At 47.4% G+C, this 12,508-nt stretch overlaps 1 pseudogene across 1 annotated transcript; it reads left to right on the plus strand.

Moving 5' to 3' along the window:
• The first annotated feature begins 7,847 nt into the window (after nt 1–7,847).
• LOC311587286 (small ribosomal subunit protein uS5-like) lies at nt 7,848–8,817 on the plus strand (annotated as a pseudogene). Its single transcript has one exon. The product of its transcript is annotated as a small ribosomal subunit protein uS5-like (transcript).
• The last annotated feature ends 3,691 nt before the right edge of the window (nt 8,818–12,508 follow it).

The following is a 12,508-nucleotide window of genomic DNA, read 5'->3' on the forward strand; positions in this document are numbered from 1 at the left end:
ATGCTGGGAATTGAACTCAGAACCTCTGGAAGAGCAGTCAGCCCCCTTAACCTCTGAGCCATCTCTCCAGCCCCCACAATTCTTTAAAGATTGTTATTTTTAAGGCTCAAACTGAACAGGGATAGAGCTGCAAAATCCTAACCTTACATGAGCTACTAACTGGTAAGGGTGATTAAGAAATGCAAGTTAATAGTCACCTTATAAATAACCAAATCCTTTAATGTGCTCAGAACTTTATTTGCCATCATACTAAATACTAATGTAATTAATTACAAGAATAAGTTTTATTTAACCTCCTGTATGTTTTCAAGGTTAAGCCTAGGACAGGTAGCTAGAAACAGGCAACTTTGTCTATTCAGATATACTTTAGATAGATATGTGGCATTTAAAAATGTTTAATGAAAAGGGTTCTTGTGGTAAAGAGACATAATCTCCTCCAAAGACAAGGATGGGCACAGAAGAGCCTCCACCTTTAAATGTGGCAAAGCTGCCACTAGGCAATACACTGCCCTTTAACTCGACTGCTGACAACACACTGTCTGTCCAAACTGTGGGCAAGCAGGGCACTGGGGGTGTTGGTTGTCTCACTTTGTCTAGATAAGATAGGATAGTCCTCCCAAGTTCCTACTTCACAGAAACGTCTGTCAGGTCGTCCAGGCCAGGCAGCCGAAGGCTCATACTGCTGTACCAACCACAAGGAACCTGGGGTCACTGTCCAGGTAGCTGGTAGGTCTGTCATTTTTAATAGATTTGGAAGCAGCTTGCTCTGCATTTCCTGTTTGCTCAGGTGAAATTTATCCTTCTCAGGTCTCTGACGGGTTTGAATACTAGACTAGTGAAAATGCAGCACTTTAACTGCAGCAACTAATGCTTAAGCTGCCTTCTCAATCCCTTCCTGTGTAAAAACCAGGCCGCAGGCCTCACTCTGCTAGAGCTGCCACTATGAGGCCTAGACATAGCTTACCTCCTTTTCAGGCTCAGAAAAGAGAATTCAGTGTAACTTTTTTTACTGTAACTCCTTTATCCAAAGGAACTCAATTTACAGTGCTTGCTCCCAGTAATCAACCACTGTGTCTCATGGTGAATGACTGCGTAGAAAAAAGGGGGTAAAGTTTATGTAGGGTCTGAGGGCATGAAAGCTTAAATTGTGAGGAGCTAAGGGTATTTTAAGGTCCAAGAAGGTGTATTAAGTAAGATGTGGTGATGCAAGTTATGAAGGCTAGCGGATGTAAAAGTTTAACTAGAGATAAGAAAGTGAATTAAGACAAATGAAAGGAAGGAACAAAACAGTTCTGATCCTCACTATGCTACTGTCATGTTAAGACTTCAAAAATTGAGAGTTTTGACGTTGCTCAGTGGAGTTCTGACATCATAGTCACAAACTCCGGATTTTAAGTTTCCCTTGGTTTGTCTTCTAAGTATAGACTTTGAAAAGTACTTCTCAGTCTTCTGGACAGAGGGACGAGGCCTCTCTTTCACAGCGCAATCATCCTGAAAATCAAGATCAAGTGAGCTTCTGCCCCGTCTGCCCCACGGAAGGTTTCTGCCTTCCCTGAAGCTCGCAGGAAAGAGTGTTCATGCTTCTAACCCAAAGCTGCTTCCTAAGCGTCTCCTGTGACACACAGGTGTGGGCCTTTGCTTCCCTTCCAGGTGGGTTTCAGTAGAGATCACCAACCACGGCAATGCTAACATGGCTAAAACTTATCTTTCTGTAAACTTCAAAAGATTCTTGTAAGCTGCAGTGAATCGAGTTAAATCCACCTCTCATGGGACGAAAGGACGCCAGATAAGTACCTGTCAATCAGCAGCCTGAGGTTCCCCACCTATTGCCGATCCCTCTGGTTTTGTGACTCCCTCCCCACAACTACCAGGATCATGGGCCTAAAAGCTGCAAATGTACACAAGAAAAAAATTTCCCCCAACTCCTTAACTCGACCTTCTGTCCTTACTGCTGTTCCAGCAGATTCCAATCAACTAAAGACTGCAAACTGCTCCAGCTGCTGCCTTCACATCTCTAGCCCAAGATGCTCCTGCAGAGCTTGGATGGTGAGTGTCAGTCACAGCTGCTCCTCCTGGACTTGGCCAACATTCCAGCTTTCGGGGTCCCCAATAACAATGCCTCAATGTCAGCAGGAAGTGGTCATAGGCGATTATGTCACTCCTTATTCATTTATTATCAACAAAAGTCTAATATGTTAAGTTTCAAACCTGGGACAAGTGGCTGAGATGCCTATTTAGTATATCAAAGCCGACCTGGCCTCCAGGCTTTCCCAGCATCCCTCAGTCCCTACCTGTTACTCCGTATGGCTGATATAGCCAGCTCCCTACCCTGAACTTTCCAGCTCAGGAGCTGGATGTTTCTCCAGAGCTCTTCCCTATATAATCTAGACATTTTGGTCACCTACTCTCTCTGCATCTCTCTCTCTCTCTCTCTCTCTCCTCCCTCCCCCATCTGTGACTTTCTTTCCCTCTCCTCTCTGTCTTCCTATCTTGGCTGCTTCATCAGCTTGGGTTCAGACTTGGTTACACAAAAACCTGACTCCAAAAGCAAGCCAGCCAGCAAGCCAACCACTCTCTTTTGCCTTGCAAAGGTGTTTCCCAAGAATGTTCCACCAATCATACACAGCTCTTTATGCAAACAAAGGATAATATTTGTACCAATGACAACCTTTCTGGCGGGATACCACAGGGTAAAAATGAGTACACAGTCATCTACGGTCCACCTGCTCTGTTTTAGGAGTGCTACCTTACAAGGCAGTGCAGGCTATCTGGAGTGTGCTGTAGCCATGGTGGTAGTGGTTCTCTGCAGCTTCTGGCATTACCTCACAGTGACTGTAAAATGTCCACAAATAGCAGAGCTTCCACGAGAGTGGGGCAGCCTGTCACTCCTAAAGGAGCTGCTTGTCTGACGGCACCTCACTCGACACAACTAACATGTTAACAGTTGTTTTAAAAGTCTTTTCTTGAAACTGGGTGTCATGTAGGCTTGGCTGGCCCAAAGGATCACCTTAAAGTCCCAATCTTTGGGGCTCCACCTACCAAGTTCTGGGATGACAGGCCGCGTGACACTGTGACTGGCTCTAATGACACATTTCCCGAGACTACTACAGACCTGTCTCTAAGGTCTTAGAGACAGGTTACCTACACTTAGCAGTCTCGCCACCTTTCCTTTTAAGGTTGATTATTTGATGCTTTTGAGGTTGAGTCTCATGTGACCTTAGATGGCCTTGACACTGAAATGTGAAATGATCTTCAACTCCTGACCTTCCCTTCTCCACCTTCCCAGGATGCAAGTGCAGATGTGGGCCACTTTATATAACATGCTTGGTGCTGGGGATCTAACCGAGTGCTTCCTGCATCCCCACCAAGTACTCTACCAACCAGGTTACGTAGCCAGCCCTGATACCCTTTCCTCATGACCATTTCTTGTCCTTGATCCCAGGGGGCTGGTTTGTGCTGTCATCTATGGCCTTTCACGGTAAAGATCTCCCCAACCAAGGAGATTTCTTCTGTGTGGCTAATTTTCTACCTTCACCAAGGCTTCCTCAAGGTGAGTTTGGCATTCGGCTGTTCTTCTGTCCTGTGCTCTTTAAATCCCTTCTCCCCAGGCATCTGCAGTGTGCTAAGGATGCAGATGTTGGATGTGGGATGAGAAAGACTACAAACAATGGAGAGGGCCAGAATGAAACTTGGAAGGAAGAGGGGTCCGTTTACAGAGCCACCCCAAAGATGGAGTTAATGGGGGTTAGGCAAGGCGTAATGGGAAGCAGCAGGTTTAGATGAACTGAGTGATGACAAGAGCGAGGAAAGAAAGCTATGTCCTCACAGAGATTATAATACAGGCCACACTAGCGAGCCACTCAAATCTGTAGTAAGCGAAAGCCAGCTTGGGTGACAGTCCCTACTTTTCTTGTCCGAAAAACCTGCTTTGTGCAGCCAGGCTGGCGTATAGCAGAGGGTTATCTTGAAGGGCCAAGCCTTCGGTCTCTGCTAAGTATATAATGAGATGGTAGTCATACTGTACCTCAACTGGCTCTCAGGAGATGGTTTTGAGAACTGTGAATTGTTAGAAACAGGCTGCCAACCGAACTCTTGTTCCCTCATCCATCCATCCATCCTTCCTTCCTTCCAGTCTCCAGGGAGACTGAGGTAGAGTTTTATTGGCATTTATGAGCGAAAGGTGTGCAGGGCTGAGCAAGCTGATTAGCACTGGCCAATAGGAATAATTTGGTCTAGTTTGCGCACTTGGCTGTGGTGACTTAGTGGGGTAGAAAGACTGCCTTGAGTGAGAAAGTTTGTTAGTAGGTGCTAATGTGCAGGGGTCCTCACATAAGAGGCTTGGGGGCTGTTTGCTTGGTTTTTGAACTGCATGGGATTTGAGCAGCTTAGAAATAAACAGGACTGCATTGAGAAACAAGCAAATCGGCATTCACCCCAGACGTGGCATGGGTTGCTAAGAAACTACAAGCTTCGGGGAGGAAGCTGAGGACAAGGAGTTTTTCTTCAGGAGCCTCAGAATGACCTCTTCTGAAAGTCTGGGTGCATCTGACATTGCTTTTTCTCTCCTGGCCATTGTAGTTGCCAAGTGATGCTGTAAGTCAAGAGTGACCAGCAAGTTTCTGTTCCTGTTAAGATGGGGGCACTGCAAGATGAATACCCCCAGAAAATTGCCCTTCCTACTGCTTTTACATTGTTCTATGGCTTTAGGGGCATTCTGTGATCTCTTCTTCTTGAACTATGGCTTGATGTGAACACTGGGCATGCTCAGGAATGTGCCTATCTGTAAGTCCCTTCCCCACATGAATAAGCTTCCCAGATAAATTCTTCACCGTTCCTTTTTCAAGAGTGTACCATTCTTGGAAACTATGCCTTCCTGCCAATGTCCTCCTACAGGCAATAAAAACCCTTCCTTGCGGGTTGGGGATTTAGTTCAGTGGTAGAGCGCTTGCCTAGCAAGAGTAAGGCCCTGGGTTTGGTCCTCAGCTCTGGAGAAAAAAAACAAAAACAAACAACAACATCAAAAGTTCCTTCCTTGATCTTGTGTGTGTCGCTGTGCTTTGTTGGCCTTGCACTCACCAAGCCATGAAGCCACTGTGTTTGGTTACAAATTGATACCATTGATTGGACCTTCTCTTTGGCAACTGTTGTTTTTCAACTTCCAGTAAAGAGATACAGTGAACAAAATGGGCCTGCCTGTGGGGAGCCAAGCCAACTCAAGACTTTCCCAGAGGTCCTGATTATAGGACAAAGGGAACGTTAGCTCTGCGTCCTTGTCCAGGAGCAGACTTGGCAGGGTTGGTATAGGACTGGAACCAGTGGCTCAGAAGAGTCAATGTTGCTGCCCTGGGACCAGAGTCTTCCCCATAGGCTGTGGTTATCAGCCCTTAGGCAGCTGTGTCTGAAGTCTCCTGTGTTCTCTTTGCCAACATTGTCTGACTTAGCAGCTCCCTGCTGCCCTTGGTAATTTTCACCCCTGCAAAACACTATATATAATGCTGTGCTTGTTTGTTTGTTCTTCTGGGTTTTCAAGACAGGGTTTCTGTGTGTAGCCCTGGCTGTCCGAGAACTCATTCTGTAGACCAGGCTGGCCTCAAACTCATAGAGGTCCACCTGCCTCTGCCTCCTGAGTGCTGGGGTTAAAGAGGTGCACCACCATGGATCAGCGATGCTGTACTTCTTAATAAATTTGCTTGACATAAGTTATCAGCTTATGCAAGAGCTCCTGGTCCCAGCTATTGCTTTGGTCCTCTTTGTTTTTCTTCCCCTGTCCTCCCATTTGACAACTCAGTATCTGGGATCCTTCATGCTGGTTTGGGACACCTGCCTAAGTCTAAAACCACCCAACTTAGAGCGACAGAGACCAGATCCAAACTGGTAAAGGGAACTTTTTGTTGTTGTTGTTGTTTTTTGTTTTGTTTTTTGAGACAGGGTTTCTCTGTGTAGCCTTGGCTGTCCTGGACTCACTTTGTAGACCAGGCTGGCCTTGAACTCACAGTGGTCTGACTGCCTCTGCCTCTGCCTCTGCCTCCCAGAGTGCTGGGATTAAGGGGGCATCTTATTGAGGACTTGACTCATGTCCACTGTATAGTCAGAGCGGGCCAGGAGAAAGATAGTGAACACTCCCAAATCTTCCTTCAGAAGCTTTTCTCGGCTGGCGAGCGGTGCTAGACCTTTGAGTCTGCTGATGAAGTTTTGATAACATAGTGGAGAAGGACTGGTGGGTGGGAGAAGTGTATAAAGCGGCAGCCACGGCCCGAGATTGCAGCTCTGCCCTGAGGCCTGAGCGGTGGGGAGACCTGAGTCTAGGAGACTGAGGAAACCTCAGCTGCCAGTCACGACTGCCTGTACCTAGCGAGCCTCTGTCTAAGCTGCCGATGAGTTACCGCAGGCAGATGAGGGGTGTCCCACCCAGCCAATCTGTAGTAAGATGAAGCGGGAGGTGTGTGTATGTGACACAGTTCTGTTTATTTGTTGTGTGTATGCATTTTTTTGTTTGTGTCTTCCGGGAAATCTAGGTGTGTGATTCAGAATTCCAGTGTTTTAAGTGTTAATCCAAAATGTTTATCTATGTGTAAAGACTATGTAACTTGTACCTCAGCCCTTATCTGCGCGCCTACCTCGTCCTGTCTAAATCTCTCTCAGTCATAACTAGAAGGGCAGATACGGCCTCTGCGCCGGGGGATGCACTGTTTCTCCCGTTCACCAGCGAGAGCTATTTGGCTCCTTGCCAACGACTAGGAGCCAGATGGTCTTTCCATGTTAACACATCATGGCCACAGCACAATCTGGGGTACCATGTGTCCTGAAAATAGGGCACTAAATTACAACACTATCTGGGACTTAAAGAGATTTTGCAAGAGGGAAGAAGATGGAGTGACATTCCCTATGTATAACATTTTAGAGGCTTACATCAGGCTGAGGGCCTCCAATAGGAATATAAATTAAGTGGGATGAAGTTAAACCTTTGATCAAACACCTTTCCAGTGTTGAAATTCCCCCAGAGGAGGATGAGCTACAGTACTCTCTCCTGGGTCAGGAGAGGGAAGTAGCCCCCACTGCTCCTCAGTAGCTCTGGGCCTCTTACTGAGCTCCTCACACACCCTTCAGCACCTAAGCCACCTTACCTAGAGGCCATGCACTCCAGGTAAGATGTGTCCGTGTGTCTTGCTCCGGGAAGGTCCTAATTTGCCTGGCCCCTTGAGCTGGTTATCCTGTCATGGGAGCTTTTTAGTGCCAGTCATCTCGGTGGCTTTTAACTATGCTGCGTGTGAGAAGGGTGCCTCTTGGGGAAAGGTTACCTGCTGGCTGGATAAAAGTCTGGGATCCCACCCTCACTTTCTGTTTCTTTCCTTCCTCCTCGAGTTGCCCACTCGCATACCTTTGCAAGCAAGCATACTAATTACTCAAGCAAAATTAAAGCACAGAAGCTAAGTGATCATGCTCTTGGTGCTGGAGCTCCGGGAAGAGCAGGACCTGACAGGACAGTTCCTCTGGAGGAGCTCGAGGATGTTGGATATCTCAGTCAGCCCCTGCAGCAATATAACACTAGACCATTTAGATACACACGAGACCCAAGAAAAAGCAAGGCCAAAAAGGAGAACAGAGAACAAGCACCTTAGAAATCACACCTCAGCCGGGCAGTGGTAGCACACGCCTTTAATCCCAGCACTCGGGAGGCAGAGGCAGGTGGATCGCTGTGAGTTCGAGACCAGCCTGGTCTACAAAGGGAGTCCAGGACAGCCAAGGCTACACAGAGAAACACTGTCTCGAAAAACAAAACAAACAGAAAAAAAGAAAGAAAGAAGAGAGAGAGAGAGAGAGAGAGAGGGAGGGAGGGAGGGAGGAAGGAAGGAAGGAAGAAAGAAAGAAAAGAAAGAAAAGAAATCACATCTTTTTCTTCCTTGGGAAAACACCAAATGGCGGATGACGCCAGTGCAGCGGGAGGGCCCAGAGGACCCGGGGGACCCAGGATTAGGAGGGATTTGGCAGCGGTTTTAGGGGCCGCGGTAGTGGCGGTAGTGGCCGAGGCAGTGGTCAAGGCCGCGGGGCTCGTGGAGGAAAAGCCGAAGACAAAGAGTGGATCACCGTCACCAAGCTGGGCTGCCTGGTTAAGGACATGAAGATCAAGTCCTTGGAGGAGATTTATCTGTTCTCCCTGCCCATTAAGGAGTCCGAGATTATTGACTTTTTCCTGGGGGCATCCCTAAAGGATGAGGTTCTCAAGATCATGCCAGTGCAGGAGCAGACACAGACTGGCCAGCGGACCAAGTTCAAGGCTTTTGTCGATATTGGGGACTACAATGGTCACGTTGGTCTTGGTGTTAAGTGCTCCAAGGAGGTAGCCACTGCTATCCGAGGGGCCATCATCTTGGCCAAGCTTTCCATCATCCCTGTGCAGAGAGGCTACTGGGGGAACAAGATTGGCACTGTTCCATGCAAGATGACAGGCCGCTGTGGCTCTGTTTTGGTGCGTCTCATCCCTGCCCCCAGAGGCACTGGCACTGTCTCAGCTCCTGTGCCCAAGAAGCTACTGATGATGGCCGGTATTGAAAACTGCTACACATCAGCCAGGGGCTGTACTGCCACCCTGGGCAACTTTGCCAAGGCCACTTTTGATGCCATTTCCAAGACCTACAGCTACCTGACACCCAATCTCTGGAAAGAAACTGTGTTCACTAAGTCTCCTTATCAGGAATTCACTGATCATCTTGTGAAAACCCACACCAGAGTGTGTCTGTTCAGAGGACCCAGGCTCCAGCTGTGGCTACCACATAAAGGTTTTTACAAGAAAAATAAAGTGGATTAATTCTGTTAAAAAAAAAATCACATCTCAGCAAAGTTTGGTTCCATACCAGAACGATGCTGGGGACCTACTTTGTGGCAAGGCTTCTTGCTTAAACTATCTGGCTTGCTGTGGGTCTCTTCCAGTCCTCAGCTAGGGGGACATGCAGCACCACTACCCCTTTCGTCCTCGTGTTCACTCTCCCTCCCAAGTGAAGCAGCCAGAAGAGGGTGCCCAGCTGTGGCTACACCTGCTCTTCCAGGTGCGGGGAAGTAGCAGCTTGCAGATCAAACCAGCTCCTTCACCCAGCCGTTACAGCCATTCATGGCAGGCGGGGAACAACTAGACGCTCGGGGAATTTGAAGCAGGGAGACAGGAAAAGGTTTGAATTTCTACCTCCTGGCTAACTTGCCAAATGTTTACAGGGGTCGCTGTCTGAGCTGGGCGATTCCAAGTCCTTGGCACACACGTGTGCAAGTGTGTGCATGTTGCGGTTGCAAGGGAACTTTAATACTACAGATCAAACACACTACGAGAGAGCAGTGGGCTCCTTGAATCAGGGTAGCCGAGGGCACTGGGTCACGGCCGAGGAGGAGAAGGAAGAAGAGGAGGAGGAGGAGGAGGCACTGGCTGCTAAGTGGCATGTCATAGATTATGGATTGTTCCCTATTTGAGATGGGATGACCCATCCTAAAGGAGGGCAGCAGCCTCTAAGGAAGAAGGGACTTTACTTTTTGTCCGCTTGCCCTCACTCTTGCTGGCATAGTCATCTGCCCTGTTCCTGCTGCTGCATCCCTGCTGTTAACAGAAGCAGCTGCTTTAGACTTGCAGTGCGCACTGAAGACTAGCCGCTCTCCAGCAAGCCTCCAACCTTTCGGCACCACATTGGACTGCTAAGACATCCAGCTTCATGGACTGAGGAACAGCTGGATGAACAGCTGGATTCCCAGCCACTCCAGTCGTGAGACGGCCATTGTTGAATTACCCAGACTACATCCCGTAAGCCATATACAATTTCTTACATATATATTATATATCACACATATATTATGTATAACACACATGCATGTGTGTGGTCTTAATGGTTTTGCTCCAATTAGAGAACCCTAACACAGGGTGTTTCCCTAAAATTCATCTTCCTATGTTTGTTCTCCAAACTGGTTCGAGCTGTATTAGCCTCTACCTTCCATGTCAGGATGTTTGAGGCATGTCTGAATGGAAACTGACCACAAAAGAGTAGTAACCACACGGTTTCTATAATAACTCCATTGTTCAAAGTAGGGGGCTGTGCAGTTCCATGTAGGTGAGGGTTCCAGGTTGCCAACTGCATCATTAGTAAAAGGGCGTGTGTGTTTGACCCAAGTCAAGTAGGGTCCTGGGTTGCTAAACTTATCCTATTGTATTTAGTGTGTGCGCGTGGGTGTGCACTGTGAAGGTCAGAGTCTCTCCTTCCACCGTGTGGATTCAGGACAGCAGATGCCCTGGAACCACTGTGATAGGAGGGTGTGATCTGCCTTCTGAGTGCTGGGAAATGAACCCAAGTCTGCTCTCTCAAGAGGAGCCAGCACTCTTAACCACTGAGCCATCTCTCCAGCCCCAGGGAAGAGAAACTTAAAAGCAAGTGGCCTTGCTGGCAGCTGCCCCCCAGTCTCCAGGTAAGCTGGAAAAAGGACATCTCAGGCAGCTGCCTCCAGACCCCATGTGGAGCCCATCAGTCAGTCACTGGCAAACCGGAGCAAAGTAGCAGCAGCAGGTGGCCATCGGAGGAGGGATTGTCCCAGCTGTCCTTGGAGAAGGAAGGCGAGGACCAGCTTGGCCCTTGAGTTCCTTCTTGCTGAGGACCCAGATCTATGGGTCCGGGGGCTCCGACCTGGTTCCCTTTAGTGCCATCCACACTGTCTCTGAGGAGTCCCAGGCTTGTCCTGGGTGGACCTGGAGAGGAAGTTGAGTTCTTACTTTACACTGGAGCCAAATCGTTTGTGTTCCCAAAAAAAGGAGGGCTCTGTCCAGGAAAGGATGTAATTAAAAGGGAAAAGGAACAGCCTAACCTTGTCCGGCAGATTTAAAGCAGCGCTGCTCAACCTTCCTTTTGATGCAGCCCTTTAATCCTCATGTTGGGACCGGCCCCAGTCATGAAATTATTTTGGCTGCTACTTCACCGCTGTAAGTTTGCTGCTGTTATGAATTGTAATACAAATAGCTGATATGCAGGATAGCTGATATGCGACCCTGTGAAAAGGTCTTTTAATCTCAGAGAAGGCTTGACCCACCGGCTGAGAACCCCTGAGTTAAAGGATTTGGTTTTTGTTTTATACTTATTGGGGCCTGGGGGAAGATGTACACATGATTTAAGAACCACAAAATTTGGAGAAATATTTAGCATTAAGTTTTAGAATGGGACTTTTTTATATTATGTTGATGATTTAATGATTGTGAAACTAGCTAAGAAAGCTTCAGATTAAAATACAATAATAAGCCGGGCATGGTGGCACACGCCTTTAATCCCAGTACTTGGGAAGCAGAGCCAGGCAGATCGCTGTGAGTTCGAGGCCAGCCTGGTCTACAAGCGAGTCCAGGCCAGCCAAGGATACACAGAGAAACCCTGTCTTAAAAACCAAAACCAAAACAAAACAAAAAACTCAAAAAAACAAAAAACAAACAAACAAACCAAACAAAAAAACAAACCCAAAACAAAACAAAACAAAAAAACAATAATAGAGCCAGGTGCTCTATGCAGAGCACATGCCTGTAATTCCAGCACTCAGGAGACAGAGGCAGGCAGATCTCCATGAGTTTGAAGCCATCCTGGTTCACAAAGTGATTCCAGGAGAGCCAGGGCTCTTACACAGTGAAACCTTGTCTTGAAAAAACTAAAAAAGATTCATTTTTCTGTCCATTGATGTTTTGCCTGGATGTATGTCTGTGTTTGCATGCCGGATCTCTGGAACTGGAGTTACAGACAGTTACGAGCTGCCATGTGGGGGTTAGGAATTGAGCCCAGGTCCTCTGGAAGAGCAGCCAGTGCTCTTAACCACTGAGCCATCTCTCCAGGCCCAGTAATGGTTTTTAATTTATGTGCATGGGTATTTTGATTGCATGTATATAGTACAGTACAGAAGAACTGAGGTTCTTTGCAAGAAGAGCAGGAAGTGCTATTAGCCACTGAGCTTCTCTCCAGCCCAAGTTTGGCTGGAAAGAGTTTTAAAGTTTTCAAGGAAAAGGCACAAAGGTGTCTAAAGAAACAGTTCAGCAGGGGTTGGGGATTTAGCTCAGTGGTGGAGCGCTTGCCTAGGAAGCACAAGGCCCTGGGTTCGGTCCTCAGCTCTGGAAAGAAAGAAAGAAAGAAAGAAAGAAAGAAAGAAAGAAAGAAAGAAAGAAAGAAAGAAAGAAAGAAAGAAGAGTTCAGCAGCAGTGTCTTATACATTCCCAAGGACACCATTGCCTTCCCCTAAAGGAAACTGTTTGCCAGCTTACACCTCCAAGAACCCAGAAGCAACAATGGAGATTCTTAGACATGGCAGGTTTCTGCTATTTGAACTCGGTTTCTTTTAGTTAATTGCAAAGCCCTTAGATCACAAGGATGGGATACTGATTTCAGTGAGATGGACCCTGTCACTGAGCCATTAGAAAAACCAAAGAACTACTGGTGAACATCCCTGAATTAAGTTATTACATACACAAGCGGCAAGAGCTTGCAACAGGCACACTAATGCATGTGCAGGAGCC

Source organism: Acomys minous (assembly GCF_964271855.1).
Source record: "Acomys minous genome assembly, chromosome: 16".
Lineage (NCBI taxonomy): Eukaryota > Metazoa > Chordata > Mammalia > Rodentia > Muridae > Acomys > Acomys minous.